Here is a 21,896-nt window from a genome sequence, read left to right as displayed (position 1 = left end):
CCCCCCATCTCCTTCATATGTCTCCACAGGAGCCGAGGCTGCAGCGATCTCACTGCTCAGCTTCCGTGTGCATCCCTCCAATGCCCCCCCATCCCCTTCACATGTCTCCACAGGCGTCGAGGCTGCAGCGCTCTCACTGCTCGGCTCCTATGTGCATCACTCCAATGCCCCTCATCTCCTTCACATGTCTCCACAGGAGCCGAGGCTGTAGCAATCTCACTGCTCGGCTCCTGTGTGCATTCCTCCAATCCCCCCCCCCATTGCCTTCACATGTCTCCAGAGGAGCCGAGGCTACAGCGATCTCCCTGCTTTGCTCCCCTGTGCATCCCTCCAATGCCCCCATCTCCTTCATGTGTCTCCACAGGCGCCGAGGCTGCTGCGATCTCACTGCTCAGCTCCCGTGTGCATCCCTCCAATGCCCCCCCATCTCCTTCACGTGTCTCCAGAGGAGTCGAGGCTGCAGCGATCTCACGGATCGGCTCCCCTGTGCATCCCTCCTTTGCCCCCCATTTCCTTCACATGTCTCGCAGTCGCTAAGGCTACAGCGATCTCACGGATCGGCTCCCGTGTGCATCCCTCCAATGCCTCCCCATCTCCTTCACATGTCTCCACAGGTGCCGAGGCTGCATCGATCTCACTGCTCGGCTCCTGTGTGCATCCCTCCAATGCCCCCCCCCCATCTCTTTCACATGTCTCCACAGGGGCCGAGGCTGCATCGATCTCACTGATCGGCTCCTGTGTGCAGCCCTCCAATGCCCCCCCCCCTCATCTCTTTCACATGTCTCCACAGGAGCTGAGGCTGCAGTGATCTCACTGCTCGGCTCCCGTATGCATCCCTCGAATGCCCCTCCCCATCTCCTTCACATGTCTCCACAGGAGGCGAGGCTGCAGCGATCTCACTGCTCGGCTCCCATGTGCATCCCTCTAATGCCCCCCAACTCCTTCACATGTCTCACAGTCGCTGAGGCTACAGCGATCTCACGGATCGGCTCCCGTGTGCATCCCTCCAATGCCCCCTCATCTCCTTCACACGTCTCCACAGGAGCCGAGGCTGCAGCGATCTCACTGCTCGGCTCCCGTGTGCATCCCTCCAATGCCCCCCATCCCCTTCACATGTCTCACAGGCGCTGAGGCTGCAGCAATCTCACTGCTAGCTCCCGTGTGCATCCCTCCAATGCCCCCCATCTCCTTCACATTAGTTCCATTCTCGACGCAGAAGGATCACCACCCGCACCAAGGTAAGAAAGTAAGAAATGCATGCATACATAAATACACCACTCTCTTATAGGGGTGATCCCGATACTGGATCATACGACTGTGGAAAACCCAATCAGCACTACGCTTATAGGTGTGATCCCCTTACTGGATCACGTGACACATTGGTCCCTTATTACTCACACCCCTTGCAGGGCAGAGCGTAGCAAGGCAAGCCCCCGGTTGTTCAGGCCCACAACCGCCCGAAGGACTAACGGGGCACGGACGTCATTGTTCCAAGACCCTCCCCTGAGGCTCCTGAGATTTGGCTCTGGCACCCTTATTGTGCTCTTGCAGAGGTATCCTTCTGTACCCAGACTGCTTCCAGATCGCCCTGTAACTCTGCCTGCAAGACAGAGAAAAACATTACAACATCCTCAAATCCCCCTTGCCTGCCCCAAGCCGGGTACGCGGTAGGGTGGGAGACGGCGAGTCGGGCAGCAAAGAGGCCCAACAATGGCAGGGGAGGGCTAAATACCCCTTCCTATCTCGGGCACGCTGGACATGACGTGTCCAGCAAGCCCTGTAAGGGGACTCCTCTCGTAGTCCCAGGACTTGGATGGGCAGGGCCCTAAAAGAAACTATTGGTGGCTGCCCTCTGAGATGGCCCCCTGCGGGAGCCGCGGGCAGCTGCATAGTTCCATTATCGGCACAGGAGGATCCCCACCCGCACCAAGGTAAGAAAGTAAGAAAGGCATGCATAAATAAATACACCACACACTTTTTGTTTGGAGAAAATTCTGGCTGCAGGTTTATTACATACAACAGTATGCAAATTATGGTGGGTTATCTTACAGGCGATCCAAGGGCAGGTAGCCGTACTAACCTATGCTACCCTGCCCACCTGATGAGCCAAGCACAGTGGAAAACCCAATCAGTGCTACCCTTATAGGGGTGATCCTCTTAGTGGATCACGTGACACATTGGTCCCTTATTACTCATACCCCTTGCAGGGCAGAGCGTAGCAAGGCAAGCCCCCGGTTGTTCAGGCCCACAACCGCCCGAAGGACTAACAGGGCACGGACGTGATTGTTCCAGGACCCTCCCCTGAGGCTCCTAGGATTTGGCTCTGGCACCCTTATTGTGCACCTGCAGAGGTATCCTTCTGTACCCAGACTGCTTCCAGATTGCTGTGTAACTCAGCCACAGCTCTGGAGGCGGCCCCCGTCGCCTACTGAGCCCCCCCACCACCAAACAGCACTTAACTCACTTGTAACCGGCTCCTTCCACTGTCTCTTGCATGTTCAAGAGGATCAGGCACATTCCAACCTGTGACAAGTGAACCATATCGGCCTCTAAATAGCCTTTTACCTTCATTTGTATCACCTCATGTCTGATGAGCCCAAAACTACTTTGGTCTGAACTTGCGCCTAGCACTATACACCCTTAGCGGGAATGCTCCACTACTTCATTGGCCTTGGCCCCGTGCCCAGGTAGGCGTAGCCCATGCCCGCTGAAGCCAAAGCCCCTTGCTCAGCAAACTTGCGCATGGAACGGGTTGTCCTTCTCTGGGAATGTACCGGTGCCTCACATGCCCTGCAAGGCTGTGATGGCTTCCCCGGAGGGAGCTCTCTTAAACATCGCTATTATGCCCTGCAAGCAGATGTGGCTCTCACCTCCTGCCCTGTAGATGTAGCCCTTCTTGCATGTGTGCTCCCTACGCCTGTATCCCCAATATATAGCATTGGTTTTGCTATGTTGCCTGGCCTCCTAGCCTGCAAGCACCCCGGCTGACCGCAAACTATCTGCTGTGTCGCCCAAGCAATGACCGCACCCTGGCGCAAGCGTCCCTTCCTGCACCTCTACTAACAGACTACCTTTGGTGAGGCTGGAGTGAACGGTCGTAAGTTGGGCATCTGATCCTAAGACAATTGGTTTGGCAGGGATCAAATTGTTGCATCTGTCACACTCGAAATAGTGGCAATGCAGTTCTTTTGCATTCTACACTTCCGAGTGCGACTTCATACCCCACGAGACTACGGAGTCGTGTGGATATTACCAATGATACTATTAGAATCAAAGGTTCCCAGTTTCAATTGGTGACTCTACTGCCATGGAATATGTGACATTAAGCAATGGGGTCTACGTGTACTTGTCATTATCCCTCCTGTCAAACCGTAATTTTGCCTTCACAGATAATCCGTGGTATTCGACCCCAGACTTCCCAGGCTGTGTACTTCTGGCCATGTGCGCTGCTGCTGACGTAAAAGGGAAACTCCTGTTGCAATTTGCAAAAACCACGCCCGCTTGTATGTGCTACGTTTTAAGCGATAAAGTGCCAAACGTATCTCTTCCCCTTGAAAAGATATCTCAAACAGGCTGGTCATTAGAACCATAAGCAGCACTCAATTGTCTGCTGGGCATACTCCCCGCGGTGAAGCCAGAAAAGCCGCCTTTTACACCAAGCTGTGGCCTGTTAGTTTAATCTGCAGTGACTGCACCCGGCCCTCCCAGGCACCTTTGTTGCTGACAATGTGACCAGTTGCTTAAATAGAGGGAATCTCACGCTTACCACTTGCAACTAAAGCAAGGATTCAATAAATATGATAAAGTGGACCTGCAAGAACTATGCACAGGCAACTGACACTCACCCACGTGCAGTTGCTGTGAAACCTTTTGGACTCGTCCATCAAATTACGCCAGCCACCTCCCTAGGTGGAGATTGCATTCCCAACCTCTGCTAGTGTCAACCACGGTCACGCCTCTTGTTTAGGACCTAACACTGGGCTTTGTGTGTGAGGCACAAGATGACCTGGCTGGGTGTTAACATTGCCTGGCTGAAATGCAATACCTTTGACTCTTGCCAATATGTGCCACTGCAGGCAGAAGTAAAAATTATCCAGCCCACCTTACTTCCTTTCCCAGCTATCTGTGTGTAGTACTTGTTGGAGCAGGACGCTTGTGTATTTTTGACATGCAACTGTTCCCGCAGGTATGTTGCAGCTGGATCAGAGATCTTTCTTACCCTGCTACTGCTATACATTTTACCAACCACAGAGAAAGGGAGGTTGTTGAAACCTGAAAGTGGCAAATCGCCGACACCCCCGCGGGACCTGGCAGTCGTATTTAAACTTTATATTCTTACAGCCCGGCAACACTCACCGCTGCACTATGCCAAGGGCATAAACGCCTGGAAGTTGCACTACAACGTACAGCGACTAATCAAATAAAATACTGTGCATATGAATAAGCTATACACCATCAGCTGAAAACTTCCACACGTTAGTAACTGTGAAACATAGTGGATTTGTCCAATAGATAAAGCCAGTCACCCCCTAGTGAGGGATTGCCCTACAACACTTCTGCTAGTATACCAGGGAGCAGACAAGGAACACGACGAGCCAATGCAGGTAGAAGAAAGTTATCCCGCCCGCATGACTTCTAGTCCCAGTTATTTGAGTCAATTAGTGACAGATACATGTTCAAACTCAGCTCAGGGCAGCCGGCTAGACAATGGTTTCCATAGAAAGGTGGAGCCAGACAGACCTCCAAGCACTTAAGGCAGTACCTCGGAGTGGGGTTCCTAATGTAACAGATGCCACTCGCATCGGACACTGCATTTGGCTGAAAGCCGCCAGTGCTCCTGATTTCCTTGGAGCTTCCTGGCCGACCACCAGCTTAGACCCGCTTGTGACTGGGACTCAACGGTGTGGTGAAAGCACAAGACATCATATCTTGCCAGGGTAGTTAGATCTTTTGGGTTGGAAGTACTGTCATACGCTGATGACACTCAAATAATGGTCTCCCTTACGCAGTTCTTGAAGGATTCTGCTCTGAACTTCAGGAACTGTATGGAGGCCGTGTCTCAGTGGATGGTACAGAACTTCCTGAAACTAAACGGGGAGAAAACGGAGGTGCTGATTTTTTGTGGACACTGCTCTCTCCATTAACCATCAGTTCAGCAGGACTGTCTCCACCTGCTGTGGTATCATCAGGGTCCTCAGAAAGATTGCCCATTATCTCTCCCCTGATGCCGGCAAGCTTGCCACTGTGGCATTAGTCTCCTCAAGACTGGACTACTGTAATGCCCTCTATGTGGGCATAATAAGAGCCTCATCCATCGTGTCCAGATGGTCCAGAACGCGGCGGCAAAGATGGTCTTAAATCTTCCTAGACTTGTTTCGGCCACAGTAGCCCAGAGAAGTCTACATTGGCTTCCCATTCAGTCCAGTATTTCTTTTAAAATTCTTTGTCTTGTCTATGGGGCCCTTCATGGCACGGGTAAGTCACTTATTCATCTCTACTCTCCCTGTCGACCCCTTCCTCATCCAATAAAAATCTTCTTGAGCATTTTCCTCGGTTGTACCCAGGCTATGGAATACTCTTCCTCCCGAACTTCTGGGGCTACCGTCGATTGCTCTGTTTCGCAAAGCATTGAAAACATGGCTTTTTCCTGAAGCGTACTTGTAGAGTATCTCATCGGTCACCACATATTATTGGGCCTGCTTAGGCGCCTTGATGCCCTTGGGCTAAATCGCGCGATAAAAATTTAAAGAAATAAAAATATCTTGACCGTAGCGCTTCACCAGGCTCCCAACCAGAGCCCTCCACAAACCTTGTGGCCTAAACCTTCGTCCAATGGGGCGGTTGCGAATGGACTGCAAACAACTCCTAGGCATTCTCGATCAATGATGTAAATGTTTCTGTTTGGCCAAGGTATACACCTAAGCCTGGCCGAACCCCCCTCTCCAGTCAAGAGAAGGGAGTACACACTTAAGCTGACCCATATCCACCCACTAGGTAGCGAGGCAGAGACGTTGGCTTATCCCCAAGGCAGTGTGACTGTAATGTGCCAACCGCCTCCCACAGTGGCACCCTAGGCACCCTACAGAAGAGACTCCATACCAGGTTATTTTAATGACCCTTCGTTATCTACAGGAGAAACTTAGTTCCATCTGCCCCTATTGCCCTGAGCTTCCAAATCTCCTCATGACCTTACGGGGATTACCTAACTCACTAGGTCAATCGGGCCACCGTTCTACAGCTCAGTCAGCACCACCCAGTAGTTGCTGGTAGGAACTGTACTTGGCATAACAAGTATGCATCCACTTGGTCAGCTGTGTACCCTACTAACACTTGCAGCAGGGTGTCACTCATAAGTACCTCATGCACGAGCTGAAGCTCTTCGCGTCGCCATCACCAGAAAAACTGCAGACCCAATATGGCCCGAGCGGGAAACATCCTTTACAACGCAACTTTTACCACGCAGTGCCTTTACGACGCAACTTTTACAATACAAACCATTACAACGCATTGCGCTGGGGGGCGCTCTAGGATAGGGAATAGGTTTAATTTACTGTCCAACACCTTCCCTACTATCCACTGGGACTGGAGTTGGAATAGTAAATTAAACTATTCACTATCGAGCGCCCCAAAGCACTATGCGTTGTAATGGTATGCGTTGTAAAAACCGTGTTCTAAAAGCATGCGATGTAAAAGTATGCGTTGTAATGTCATACATCCGGCCCGAGCACACCCAGGCTGCAGACCGTCAAACCCTGCCCCAGCCACCCCCCCACCTTGAAGCAGCCTAGCAGGCGGCACCTGGAGGGATAATAAACAACCTGACTGGCACAGAGCTCGCTCCGCAAAATCCCAATTGTGCCCTTCGGCACACAAACGCAACTCAGTGTCGTTGAGCCAGAACTCATCGGTTAGCATGTAGTCCTACGAGGGGAATATTCAGTCTACTCTGAGGACACTGCATGGCGTCAGCAAGACACAGCGGAGACGTCCAAAATACCACTTGGACTGGGCAAGGGTTCAGCCACTAGATGAAGAGATCCCAAACCGGACCTATTACAACCTGCGTGCCATAACTGGGGTCCTACAAGAAGCTTGTTTTTGGGCTATCGCCTGACACACAAACACCACCCCACAACACCTGCAGAGGACTCGGGAGGCAGGGCACACTCCTCCTGACCGTTACTGACCTAACCAAACGAGGACAATCTGTTCCCCCCGCGATCTGATGGAATGTACAACTGCATCCAATGCAGCATCAAATCATCGTAAGACGCTCATCCTTAAGAACAGGAGGGTTCTCAACACAGGAGTTTTCAGTTGGCCACAACCCTGCTTGGCCTACAAAAGGGAGAGAAATCTGAGAGATATTCTTGTACATATGCAGCCTAAAGAGAGAGCAGAGAGGCATGAAACTCTTACAACAGCGTGGCGTCTACCCCTAGTGTAGGCCATTATCCATGCGGCTCCTGCTCAGTCTGCCTTCTGACCACAGCCACTAAAGAGATCGGTTGAAAATCAGATCTGAAGTGGGCGCTGAAGAAGTAAACTCATTGTAACTGCTTGCATGTTAGAAATATGATCACCTGCCATTTACGTTCTATAGGGAGGACGCGCAGGAAAGTCAGAACTAGCTCTGCGCGCATAGAAGCCATAATCAACAGTGTTCAAACATCTAGGATTGCATTTGGTCCTTACAGCAGATGTTCATTTTATTACAGATGAGCATGTTTAACAAGTACACCGTACAGAAGTAGAAAGAATACAATTGTTGACTACACGTGATATAGGACATTGTAATCACTGCTGTAAGTAGAGGCCTCCTATTCAGATTGTCCAGCAAACTGTCTAGCAATGTCTGTACAAATGGTGGCAGCTTCTGTCCCACACAAAACCATAAACCTGATGCACACATACTTTGGGGGCTGCAAACCTCTAAGCCCAGTGGTATCTGTCTTCCAACCGACCCCAAAACTCCACTTCTCATCTCCAGGGCAGGATTGCTATTCAGTGGGTTACAGTTAAGGGGTAGATTGTGGTAGAAGAGAGTGGAGTAAAGTGAAGTGGGTTAATGTGAAGTGGGGTGGACTGGGAGAGAGTGGTGTGGGGTAGAATGGAATGAGGTAGAGTGGGGTACATTGGAGTGGGATAGATTGTAATGGAGTAGAATGAGGTAGATTGAAGGCTGTTGACTGGTGTAAAGTGGAGTGGGGTGTAATGGAGTGGGTCAGAGTGGAGTAGAGTGGCGCAGATTGTTGTGCAGTAGGGTAGTTGTGAGGGGGTAGATTTGGGTAGAATAGCGTGGCGTAAACTGGGGTAGAGTGGGAGGAGTGGGGTACGTTGGGGTAGAGTGAATTGAGGTAGATTGGTGTAAAGTGGGTTAGAGTAGGGTGGGTAGATTGTGGTATAGTGGAGTGGGGTATATTGAGGTAGAGTGACATGATATATCGAGGTTGAGTGGAGTGGGGTAGGTTGGAGTAGGGTAGACTGGTGTATGTTGTAGTGAAATGGAGGGGGTAGATTGGAGTGGTATGTTTTGGGGTAGAGTGGGGTAGGTAGATTTGCGTAGTTTGAGGTGGAGTTGATTGAGGTAGAGTAGGTAGATTTGGTTAGAGTAGGATAGATTGGCGTGGACTAGATTGGGGTAGAGCGGAGTTGGGTAGATTTGGGTAGAGTTGTGGGGTAGATTGGGGTTGGGTGGAGTGGGGTACATGGGGGAGACTGACGTGGGATAGAGTGGTGTAGCTTGGGGTAGTGTATATTGTTGAAGAGTGGAGTTGGTAGATTGTGGTAGAGTGGTGTTGATTTGGGTACAGTAAGGTAGTTTCGGTTTGAGTGGTGCAGATTGGTGTGGAGACGATTGAGGTAGAATGTAGTGGGGTAGATTAGACTGGAGTTGATTGCATTAGGTGTAGTGGAGTGAGGTATACTAGGGTAGCTTTGGTTACATTGGTGGAAATTTGAGTGGGGTAGAGTGTGGTAGGTTGGAGTGGAGCAGATTTCAATGGAGGGGGGTCCATTGATTGGGGTAGAATGGAGTGGGGTAGAACTGGTTTGAGGGGTAGATTGGTTTAGGGTGGGACAGAATAGGGTGGGCAGGGTGAACTGGGGTAGGGTGGATTGGGGTAGGGGGAATGGAGTAGATTCGATTGGGTAGAGTGGAGTGGGGTAGAGAGGGTTATATTGGAGTGGAGTATATTGGAGTAGACTTGAGTAAGGTAGATTGTGGTAGGGTGGAGTGGGGTACTGTAGGGTAGCTTGGGGTTCATTGGGGTAGATTGGAGTGGGGTAAATTGGAGACTGCAGCAGAGTGGGGTTCACTGGATTGTAGTAGAATGGGGTAAATTGGAGTGGGATAGATTGATGTAGATTGTAGTTGAGTGAAATGAGGTAGATTGGAGTGACATAGAGTAGAGACGGGCAAATTGGGGTAGAGTGGAGTGGTTGTAGAGTGGGATGGGTGGATAAGAGTGGGGTGGAATTTAATGGAGTGGGGTAGATTTTGATAGCGTGTGGTGGGATAGATTGGGGTGGAGTGGGGTAGATTGGGGTAGAGTGGAGTGGGGTACTTTGGAGTGGTATAGATTGTAGTGGAGTGAAGTGAGATAGATTGGAGTGAAGTAGATTGGGGTTGAGTAGAGTGCGGTAGTTAGAGGTAGAGTGTAGTGGGGCGGTTTGTAGTAGAGTAATGTGGGGAAGATTGGAGTGAAGTAGATTGGGTAGAGTAGAGTTGGGTAGATAGGGGCGGAGTAGGGTAGATTGGGGTAGAGTGGGGTAATTTGGAATTGAGTGAAGTAGGGTAGAGTGTGGTAGATTGGAGTAGGCTAAATTGGGGTAGATTGGAGTGGGGTAGATTGTTGTGGAGTAGAGAGGGGTAGATTGAGGAAGAGTGAACTGGAGTAGATTGATATAGATTGTAGTGGAGTAGGGTAGTTTGGAGCGGGGTAAATTTGGAAAGATTGGAGTGGAGTAAATTGTTGCAAAGTGGAGTGGGATAGAGTGGAGAAGAGTGGAGTGGTATAGAGTGCTGCAGACTGGGTGTTAGAAAGGTGATCCTAGGGGGAGGTAGAAGTTGTCTGGCCGACCACCCCGAGACCTACCTCTCCTTCTGGAGTTGGACGAGCGCCGTCGAGAGGCCTCCTGGCGAGGTTCCTCTCCTAGAATCGTACAGCCGAGCAATCACACCACTACAAATGGACACCACACCAGGATAGATTCTTAGAGTCTTTATCAGCAATCAAAGCAGGTTCTCTCAGCAATATATATACAAACGGATCGAGGGATCCTTAATGATTTAGTAACTGGGGGAATGGGATAGCGGGACAGTCTTTAGTACCAGCCGGGCACAGGGATACCCTACGCTCAGCTGTCAATCCTCGAGCTGGGGGGTTCCGCAAGGTCGGGCCGCGGCAGCGCCAGCAGGGCTCCGAGATGGTTCAGCGAGGTCGGGCCGCAGCAGCGCCAGCAGGGCTCCGAAGATGGTTCAGCGAGGTCGGGCCGCGGCAGTGCCAGCAGGGCTCCGAAGATGGTTCAGCGAGGTCGGGCCGCGGCAGCACCAGCAAGGCTCCGAAGATGGTTCAGCGAGGTCGGGCCGCGGCAGAGCCAGCACGGCTCCGAAGATGGTTCAGCGAGGTCAGGCCGCGGCAGCGCCAACAAGGTTCCGAAGATGGTTCAGCGAGGTCGGGCCGCGGCAGCGCCAGCAGGGCTCTGAAGATGGTTCAAGGTTCAAAGTAGTGAGTTCTTCTCAGGGTCAGCCGCGATTTAACCTGCAGGGCTCTCGACTCCAGGATACAACTCCCGGCCCGTTCCAGAGCTGCCCCAGATATAGGTCTGGAGTCCTTTGATGTCCGGACCCTCGCGCCTGGGGGTCAGAGGGGCCGGGATGAGAGTGTCCAGACACCCAGCAGAGGGGTGGAGCCAGTGCCCAGGGAGGCCGAAGGGCGATCAAAACCAGGCGTCGGGGGACGGCTGAGGGCCATCGAAACTCTTCTCCTCATTGATCCGTCAAGTGGCCGTTTTACCACCTGGTCGGATCTTGGTGCCTCGATGTCGGGGCTTCGCTGGGTCCGAGGCCGAGGTCGGGCCGAGGCCACGGGGCCCGGACGTGGAGGGTACAAGATGGAGTCGGGGCCTAATATGGTGGCCCGGGATAGGGGTCGGACCAGCAGAGAGGGGCGAGTAGGGGCTGCCGTGTTCCGGAGGGGGAGAGCCGGGGGTCGCCAGGAGTGGCGGCTCTCGTGAAGGTTGGAGGGGGTCACTTCAGGCCCGAGGACAGGAGTCAATGTCGTCCAGGGCCCGCCATGCGGGAGGAGTGGGACCACGCCACGAGGCCGGGTCCAACACACGTCCCCCCCAGCTGAAGGCAGGGAGAGTCACCCATCTCCTTGGGTATTCTCCTCGCTGAGGCGGAAGAAGCGGGACAGGCCATCGGCGTTGGCGTGGTCGCTGCCGGGGCGATGCTCCACAGTGAAGTCCATCACTTGTAGGGAGATGGACCAACGCAGCAACTTCGGATTCTCCCCTCGCATCTGCATCAACCACCGCAGGGGTCGGTGGTCAGTTTGCACCCGGAAGTAGGTGCCGAAGAGATAGGGTCAGAGTTTCTTGAGGGCCCACACCACGGCGAAGGCCTCTCGTTCAATGGTGCTCCAGCGTTGCTCTCGGGCCAGCAGACGTCGGCTGATGAAGGCCACCGGTTGATCAACTCCTTCGGCGTTGATTTCGGAAAGAACCGCCCCAACACCGTGCTCGGAGGCATCCGTTTGGACTACGAATTCCCGGCTGTAGTCGGGGGCTTGGAGCACGGGGGCGGTGCACATCGCTGTCTTTAGGGTCTCAAAGGCGGCCTGACACTCGGGTGTCCAGTGCACCTTCTGTGGCTGCTTCTTGGAAGTGAGTTCGGTGAGGGGGCCCACAATGCTTCCATAATTCTTTACAAAGCGCTGGTAATACCCAGTGAGCCCCAGGAAGGCCCTGACCACTGTCTGGGTGACCGGGGGCTCCCAGGCCAAGATGGCGTCGATCTTGGGTTGGAGGGGGGCAACCTGCCGCTCCCCACTTGGTGTCCCAGATAGGTCACGGAACCTTGGCCGATCTGGCATTTGCTTGCTTTTATGGTCAGTCCGGCCCGGCGGAGGGCCGCCAAGGCCTCCCGGAGGTGCTGGAGGTGTTCGACCCAGTGGAGGCTGTACACTGCAATATCGTCCACATAGGCTGCGCTGAACTCTTCTAGCCCTGCCAGCACCTTATTCACCAGCCTCTGGAACGTTGCGGGGCGTTCTTCATCCCGAAGGGCATCACCCTGAAGTGGTAGTGGTAATCGGGGGTTGAGAAAGCGGAGCGCTCCTGGGCGCCAGGTGTGAGTCCGATCTGCCAGTAGCCGGAGGTTAGGTCTAATGTGCTCAGGTTGCGGGCCGCCCCCAGGCGGTCGATCAGTTCATCAGCCCGGGGAATGGGGTGGGCATCGGTCCGGGTGACGGCGTTCAATCCTCGGTAGTCTACACAGAATCTTAGTTCGGGAGAGGCGATTGTTGTGGAGGGCTAGGTCGGGCGCCATCTTGAGTGTGGGCCGGACCCTGCGGGACCCGAGTTAGCAGTCCAGCGGAGGGTGGGGCTTGGTCTACAAGTAGATCTGGTGCTCGTGGGTCTGGGCGTTTGCTTGGGGTGGTGGCAGCACCTCGATATACCGCTTGAGAAGGCGAGCAGATTGCGAGGGCTCTCCTCTGCTCTCTCCTGTTTCCCACTGCAGTATCGAATCTCTTTTTTAACACTTTCAATTGATTTTAAAAATTGCTGTGTTATAAATTTGTGTACCTTTTAAAATTACCTATACAAAGTATTGCATTGATCTGGTCCCCCTGAGCCCCGGTCCACCGCGGCTTCAAGTGCCGATTGTTGTGGAGGGCTAGGTCGGGCGCCATCTTGAGTGTGGGCCGGACCCTGTGGGACCCGAGTTAGCGGTCCTGCGGAGGGTGGGGCTTGGTCTACAAGTAGTCATGCACTCTAAGACGCTCAGCGGCCACGCGCAGCGGGCGAGCCGACTGCACGCCGAAGGAGCGCCAAAGGAGGGTCCGTCTGTGCCCGTCTGTGTCCCGGACGCGGCCAGCGCCAGCCCCCCTGTCGGTGCTCCACAGATGCCCTATAGGACTAGTACTCGATATTCTCGTGAGTACCTTATGGCGCTACATGCCAACACCTGCCTATGTATTGATAAATGGGAGGTAGCAGACAGTACCTCGCGGGTTTGTCATGCATGCAATTTTCGCTTACAACCCATTTTAAACTGTCATGCTCAAAACCCTGCTGATTCCTCACGCATCCGAGCAGGCTTGATCAATGCTAGGTCACTGGTCAAACACGCTGCAGATATTTTTGAATTATTGAGTGACAATCAGCTAGACTTACTCTTTATTACGGAAACCTGGCTAAATGAGACATGCGGCCCGTCAGTTGAATTTGCTATCCCACGGGGCTTCAACATTTTTAGGAATGATCGCCCTCTGGGTAGAGGAGGCGGTATTGCTGCCGTCTTTAGAGAACAATGGGTTTTTTCCCATGACCTTCATGGTCCACTAGCTGACGCAGAGGTGTTTCACTTTTCATTAACACTTAGCTCTCATTTCACCGTAGGAGGCACTCTGGTCTACAGGCCACCAGGCCATGCCGGTAATTTTCTGGGCGCATTGGAAGATATTATAATTCCACGGGCTTTAAGATATTCTAGATATCTCCTCCTGGGGGATTTTAACATCCATGTTGACAGCCCGGACTCCTCAGAGACGGTCCGCCTAAACGAAGCTCTTGCCATGGCTCAGTTAAAACAATGGGTTGAGGCACCCACTCACTCAGGTGGACATGTCCTTGATCTGGTTTGTACTAATTTTGACATTGACATGGCCCGCCCTGAGATAGTGACATGGTCAGACCATAGGCTGATCAGGTTTGCCTGGACTTTGACCCGCTCAGCTGAGAACAGCCCCCAAGCTGTTCATGCACAGAAAATTAATGTAGATATCCTGTCTGATTGTTTAGTCACCTCCCGCCCAGCTCTTCCCCTTGAAATTGAGTCGGCCGTCAGCTCATTTAATTCATGGATTGAACTAGGGACTGCTGCATCTATAAAAAAATGCTGGGTCTGCAGACTACGTTCTACCCCTTCCAAACCCTGGTTCTCCCACTCTCTCCATGACCTTAAATCAGGCTGTAAAAAACTTGAACAGACTTGTAGACAAGCATATCTCCCTGAGGCAAAGAAAGAACTGAGGGTGGCACAAAAAAAGTACTATGCGGCTATTAGATCTGCAAAAAGCCACTACTTTGCAGGGCGAATTAACAAAGCCAACAATAACAGCAAGGACATTTTTACTATTGTAAAAAGCTTTGTTTCACCCTGTGCAGCTCAACCTCTGTTGGCCTCCTCGGAGAAATGGTGCGAAGAACTCTCTGTGTTCTTTGTTGACAAAATCAAAAAAATTCAGGATGATCTGCTAACTGTTTGTAACAGTTTCCCATCTCAATTGGCCACTCCCTCCCCTACGATGCCTGATCCCACGGAGCAGTTTACTAACTTTGCCCCGGTAGAGAAACTGGACATCGATAATATCCTTGCGGCCTTAAAATCAGGATCCCCCTCTGACCCTTGTCCTGCTAGAGTATTTGCGGAACTAGCAGATATAGTCGGAAATGAGGTGACTCATATTATTAACCGTTCTTTGCTTACTGCAACTGTCCCGGCTTGCTGGAAGCAAGCGAAACTGCTCCCACTTCTAAAGAAAAACTGGCTAGACCCCGCCGTCCCTTCCAACTTCCGGCCTATATCACTGCTGCCAGCTCTTGCCAAAATATGTGAAAAGGTCGCATTTAATCAACTGGACAAATTTGTTGAAACCTCTCAGGCACTCCATCCAGCCCAATCAGGTTTCAGAGCGGCCTACAGCACTGAGACGGCCCTAGTTGAAATATCCGAGGCTATCCGGGAATGTCTGGACGGAGGTGGCAGAGCGGCTCTGATTTTATTAGACCTCTCTGCCGCCTTCGATACGGTACCACATTCCCTTCTGCTCACCAGACTAGCTGCCATTGGCATTACAGGCCCTGCACTCGACTGGCTGACATCATTTCTAGAAAACAGAACGCAACAAGTCTGGATGCCTCCCTTTGCCTCCTCCCCTAAGAAACTTACTACAGGTGTCCCTCAGGGCTCTACTCTCAGCCCCCTGCTTTTTAACATTTACCTCACCCCCCTTATCTATCTTGCCGAACAGTTAGGAGCAAAAATTATGGCTTACGCCGACGATACCCAACTCCTGTTTACATGGCCGAAAAACAACTTGGATACGTCGGCGGCCCAATCCTGCCTAACATCTGTTTTTCGTTGGCTAGCCCTCGCCCAGCTAAAATGCAACGAAAGCAAATCAGAGATTCTGTTATATGGCTCTTTTCCAGATAATTTTAGCGATTTCCTCTGGCCTGCTGACCTGCCATGTCCTAAATCTATCGGCGGCCCTGCTAAAAATTTAGGAGTCTGGTTCAATAATGACCTCAAATTTGAGGATCATTTAAAAAGACTTACAGGGGTCTGTTTTTCCACTTTGAAAACGCTACGTAGATTTTTCCCCTCCTTCCGAGAGAGGCCAAAGAGACCGTTATCCGTGCCCTTATACTTTCTAGATTAGATTATGCGAATGGCCTATTCTGCGGTCTACCGTCCTATCTTATACATCGCCTCCAGGTCATTCAAAATGCCGCTGTGCGACTTTTGTTTAACATACCCAGAAGCTCCAGTGTCCGCCACCCTCTTCGCGCCCCTCACTGGCTCCCAGTCGCTCACAGGATTATGTTTAAAATCCTCGTCCTCTCCTACCGCGCTGTCCATCAAACTGGTCCAGTTTATTTGAGAAAAAGATTTTCCCTCTATGTTCCCAACCGGCCCCTTAGGTTGGCCAATTTGTGCCAAATGAGAGTTCCTAAATTTAAATACAGCAGACTAGGTGGCCAATCCATCACAGTCAGAGCTGCGAAAGCCTGGAATACTCTCCCTCTCCACCTAAAAACAGCCTCCACCATCACTGTTTTTAAGAAAGGACTGAAGACCCACCTCTTTAATACCACTCTGTAGGGTTCTCCTTTCTCTCAATATTACCATCTCTGGATTCCTTCTGCTCTGCCCTCTCTCTTTTTTCGCGCCAGGATACTATTTTCTTAGTAATTGAGCGCGCTACAAAAGCTTTTATAATAATAATAATAATAATCTCTTCTTGGCTGGCCTCGAAGTTGTCTTTGACAAGTTCCCGGAACCGCCGAGTCTGGTGTCGGAGGGTCGGGAGGTACCGGTAGACGTCGGGGGGAGCATCTTTGACTGCCACCTCCCAGCCTTCTTTGACCAGGCTGAGGGGACCCCGAACGGGGCGTCCGTACAATAGTTCGAAGGGGCTGAACCCCAGGGACTTCTGAGGAACCTCCCGATAGGCGAAGAGGAGGCAGGGCAGCAACGCATCCCATTGGCGTCGCAAGGGCTCTTCCAGGCCCATGATCATCCCCTTGAGTGTTCGATTGAAACGTTCCACCAGTCTGTTCCCTTGGGAGTGGTAGGGGGGTCGTAAACTTGTATGTGACCCCGCATTGTTGCCACAGGGACTTCATGTATCGGGAAATGAAGTTCGTACCCCGGTCACTGACGACCTCTCGGGGGAAGCCTACCCGGGAGAAGATTCCCATCAGCGCCCGACCCACCACGGGGGCCGTCACGGTCCGGAGAGGGATGGCTTCGGGATAGCGGGTGGCATGGTCCACCAGGACGAGAATGAAACGGTGACCTTGAGAGGTACGGGGCTCCAGGGGTCCCACAATGTCGATCCCCACCCGCTCGAAGGGGGTGTTGACGACGGGGAATGGTTGAAGGAGGGCCTTGTTCTTCCCGCCGCTCTTCCCGCTGGCTTGGCAGGTTGGGCAAGTCCGGCAGTGATTGCTCACATCATTCCTCATTTTCGGCCAGTAGAAATGGGTCACCAGGCGGCTGTATGTTTTGTCCTGCTCCAGGTGCCTGGCGAGGGGCACATCGTGTGCCAGGTTCAGGAGGAAGTCTCTGAACCGGAGGGGGACCACCAGCACCCGTCTGGCCCCCAGTTCGGCAATCTTTTGTTCGCTGTAGAGGAGATCATTGTCCCAATAGACCCAGTGGGACCCTGATGAGTCTCCGGCGGCTTGAGCGGTGGCTTGTTGTCGGGTCCCCTCGAGGGAGGGACACACTTTCTGTTCTTGACGGAACTGCTCTCGTGTGGGGCCACCTTCTTGGCGCCATTGGGCCAGTTCCGGGAGGTCGCCGAGCATGGCAATTTCCTCACGGTTGGGCCCCAGCGGACCGGGCTCAGGGTCAGCGTCTTCGGAGATGGCGGGCGGCGGAGGCTCGGGCCACTCCGGTTCCTCGGTTGGGGCGGTGGCCCGGGCGGTCATGGATCAGGTGGTTGCACAGAACCACTCGGGAAGGCCTAGCATCCCCAGATGCTCTCTCTGCTCGACGTCGGCCCAGGGGGAACTCTCCAGGTCGTTCCTGAGGGGGCAGTCCACGGGGGCATCGTCTCGGACGGTCACTTTCAGCAGGCCCGACACTCCCCCCCCACTCGAAGGGTATTCGAGCCATCTGGCACAGGCTTTCTGAATTGTCCGCCGACCGCACGGGGCACAGAACATTGGGCAGGATCTGGTCAGGGGTCACCAAGTGGCAACGGACGGCCGTCACGATGGCTCCGGTGTCGCAGAGGGCTTCGGCCCGGTGCCCATTAATGGTGACCCACTGGCGGTACTTCTGGGTGTTGCCCGGGATCGGGGCCCGGAGGACCATGTCTCTCTTGCCTAGACATACCAAGGACATGGCGGCGGGCTCCCACTCGGTCTGGTCTTCGCCATAGTTCTCTTCTTCGCCTCTTTCCTCTCCCAGGGAGGCGGCCGCGATCTGGCGGTGTGGCGGACCGGTGGAGCCGGCCCGCTGGTTCATCGGGCAGTTGGGGTCATTGGCATAGTGACCGGGTTGCTGGCATTTGTGGCAGAAGACGTTCGAGCGGGGCCCCGGCCGTGCTGGGGGGGCCCCTCTTCCGGCCAGGGATGGCGAAGTGCTGGTCGGGGGAGATGCCGCGGGGAAGTCTCTGTTCCTCCTCCACCGCCTCACGGACGGTGGGGCCCCTGCGGCGCTCGGCCGTAGTCTCCCGTCGAGTTCCAAGGGACCCATGTGCTTACCCATCGATCGGCCTCGATGGCGAGTTTACGTGGCTCGGTCAGCTTGCTGTCGAGGAGATGCTGCCTGAATTCGACGAAACAGTTGTTGGAGAGGTGCTCCCATACAATGAGGTTGAACAGCTGCTCGTAGGTGGTGACCTGGCTGCCTATGATCCACCACTCTAGGGCTCTACTATAGAAAGTCACATACTCCACCCAGGTAGTACCGGGGATTTTCTTACAGTCTCGGAATCGCTGCCGGTACATCTCGGGGGTGAGTCCATAGCGAGTAAGGAGGGTGGCTTTCATTTGTTCGTAAGAGGTCATCTCGGCATCTGGGAGCTCCAGCAGGGCATCTCTCCCTTCGCTGACGAACTTCCCCCACAAGCCGGCACCCCAGTCTTTTTGGGGTACTCGATGAGAGGTCATGGCTACCTCGTAGGCCTTAAACCATTGTTGGATGTCGTCGTTTTTATAGTATTCTTTGACGACATCTTTGGGGATGTGGACCTTCGTGTCCGCAGGAGGAGGCGGGTTCCGGTTCACAGAGGCGCCGGTCTCCCCGTTTTTGGCCTTAATCTCAAGTTCTTTTAAGCCACGCTCGTGCTCGAACATGAGCTTCTTCTCCTCTAAGTCCCTCTGCCTTCGTTTCTCCTCCAGGTCCCCTTGCAGCCGTAGTTGCTCAAGGGCTATCTTTTTCTCGGCCAGCTGTAGCTCTCCGTCCAGACGGAGTCGGGCGAGCTCCAATTCGTGGAGCCAGCTCCTTTCTCGCTCTAGGGCGTCTTCGTGGGAGAGGCCCGTGTTTACGTTGGCATTTCTTTCCTCGGCGGGGGTTGTGCTGGTTTCTGGTTGCATATCTGGGACCGTGTTATCTTCGTTCTGGGGTGGTGTCGCTCCTGCCTCTACCCATGTTTGTAGGGCCTGCTTGAAATCGTCCTTGGTGCTTAGTCCAGTGGTAGCGATGCCCAGGTCCTTGCAGAATTGTTTCAATTCTTTGTGGTTATAGTCTTCCAATCGTTCCTTCTGGAACTCCGCGGTTGGTCTGGTTTCTTTGGTGGTCATGGTTGTGGTGTGTTTCTGTCGGTAGTGGGTGAGTCACTCTCTGTCCGATTTGCGTCGGCTCGGATCCCACCGCTGCCACCAATGTTAGAAAGGTGATCCTAGGGGGAGTCAGAAGTTGTCTGGCCGACCACCCCGAGACCTACCTCTCCTTCTAGAGTTGGCCGAGCACCGTCGAGAGGCCTCCTGGCGAGGTTCCTCTCCTAGAATCGTACAGCCGAGCAATCACACCACTACAAATGGACACCACACCAGGATAGATTCTTAGAGTCTTTATCAGCAATCAAAGCAGGTTCTCTCAGCAATATATATAAAAAAGGATCGAGGAATCCTTAATGATTCAGTAACTGGGGGAATGGGGTAGCGGGACAGTCTTTAGTACCAGCTGGGCACAGGGATACCCTACGCTCAGCTCTCAATCCTCGAGCTGGGAGGTTCCGCAAGGTCGGGCCGCGGCAGCGCCAGCAGGGCTCCGAGATGGTTCAGCGAGGTCGGGCCGCGGCAGTGCCAGCAGGGCTCCAAAGATGGTTCAGCAAGGTCAGGCCGCGGCAGCGCCAGCAAGGCTCCGAAGATGGTTCAGCGAGGTCGGGCGGCGGCAGCGCCAACAAGGCTCCGAAGATGGTTCAGCGAGGTCGGGCAGCGCCAGCAGGGCTCCGAAGATGGTTCAAGGTTCAAAGTAGCGAGTTCTTCTCAGGGTCAGCCGCGATTTAACCTGCAGGGCTCTCGACTCCAGGATACAACTCCCGACCCATTCCAGAGCTGCCCCAGATATAGGTCTGGGGTCCTTTGATGTCCGGACCCTCGTGCCTGGGGGTCAGAGGGGCCGGGATGAGAGTGTCCAGACACCCAGCAGGGGGGTGGAGCCAGCGCCCAGGGAGGCCGGAGGGCGATCGAAACCAGGCGTCGGGGGACGGCTGGAGGGCCATCGAAACTCTTCTCCTCATTGATCCGTCAAGTGGCCGTTTTACCACTTGGTCGGATCTTGGTGCCTCGATGTCGGGGCTTCGCTGGGTCCGAGGCCGAGGTCGGGCCGAGGCCACGGGGCCCGGACGTGGAGGGTACAAGATGGAGTCCGGGCCTGATATGGTGGCCCGGGATAGGGGTCGGACCAGCAGAGTGGGGCGAGTAGGGGTTGCCGTGTTCCGGAGGGGGAGAGCCGGGGGTCGCCAGGAGTGGCGGCTCTCGTGAAGGTTGGAGGGGGTCGCTTCAGGCCAGAGGACAGGGGTCGATGTCGTCCAGGGCCCGCCATGTGGGAGGAGTGGGACCACGTCACGAGGCCGGGTCCAACACTGGGGTATATTGGAGTAGGTAGTTTAGGGTACAGTGGAGTGGTATAGAGTGAAATGGAGTAGAATGGGATAGTGAAGTGGGTTAGTTTGGGGTAGAGTGAAATGGGATAAAATGGGGTTAAGTGGGGTCGGGTAGAGTTAGGTAGTTTCGAGTGGGGTAGGTTGAAATGGAATGTAGTGCAGCAGATTGGAGTGATGTAGATTGAGGTAGAGTACAATGGGGTAGGATGGGGTGGGTAGATTGTGGTGGAGTAGGGTAGTTTGGAGTGGAGTGGGGTAGACTGGGGTAGGGTGAAGTGTGGTAGTACTGGGTGGAGGAGGTAGATTAGGGTAAAATAGTATGGGGTAACCTGTGGTTGGGCAGATTGGGGCATAGTGGAGTGGGGTGGCATACAGTGGGGTGGAGTATATGTGTGTGGTATAGATTATAGTGGCTTACAGTTAAGAAGACTGGGGTAAGGTGAAGTGGCGTAGGGGTAGATTGGGATAGGATAGTATGTGGTAGATAAAGTATGGTAGAGTAGAGTGGAGTAGTGTACAGTGGAGTGAAGTATGATAGATTGGAGTGGAGTAGATTTGTGGTAGTGTGGGATGGGTGTAGAATGGGGTAGATTGGTGTCGATTGTAGTGGGTGTGGTGGATTGTAGTAGAGTACATTGGGCTAGATTGTAGTGGAGTAGAATGAGGGAGACTGGGGTAGAGGGGAGTAGATTTGTATAGATTTGAGTGGGGTAAAGTAAAGTGTGATAAAGTGGTGATATAATGGGGTAAATTTGGGTAAATTGTAGTGGAGAGAAGTGAGATAGGTTGTAGTAGGGTAGTCAGGGGTAGAATGGGGTGGAGGGGGTAGATTAGGGTAGGGTGGAGTAGGGTATAGTACATTGGAGTATAATGGAGTGGAGTAGATTGAGGTAAAGTGGGGTAGAGTGAGTAGAGTGTGGTAGATTGTAGTGGAGCTGATGGGGTAGATTGTAGTGGAGTAGAGTGGGGTAGATTGTAGTGGAGTAGAGTGGGGTAGATAGTATGTATGGGCAAAATTTGCGAATACGCGGTCCGTGAATTTGCGTGAAATCGAATTGGCGATCTGCAAAATCTGCGAATTCGTGCAAATTTGCGGATTTTATTGCCTGCCAGTCCTAGTCGAACCTTTTTGTAGTTGGTTTAGTGAGTTACATAATTTTCCAAGTAGACGGTCCGCGAATCCAGCAATACTAATATCCTAGTAGGCCAGATCAGATAGGTCAATAAATTTAGTGCAATTGTTGTCTATTTCCCCGAAATAATTTGTTATTGTTTTTTTTAAATGTTTGATTTGGTTGACAACAATCATCCATGTTTGTG

The sequence above is a fragment of the Lissotriton helveticus genome, chromosome 1_1 (genome assembly GCF_964261635.1).
Source record: "Lissotriton helveticus chromosome 1_1, aLisHel1.1, whole genome shotgun sequence".
NCBI classification, from domain to species: Eukaryota; Metazoa; Chordata; class Amphibia; order Caudata; family Salamandridae; genus Lissotriton; species Lissotriton helveticus.
This window is presented reverse-complemented; position numbering follows the sequence as displayed.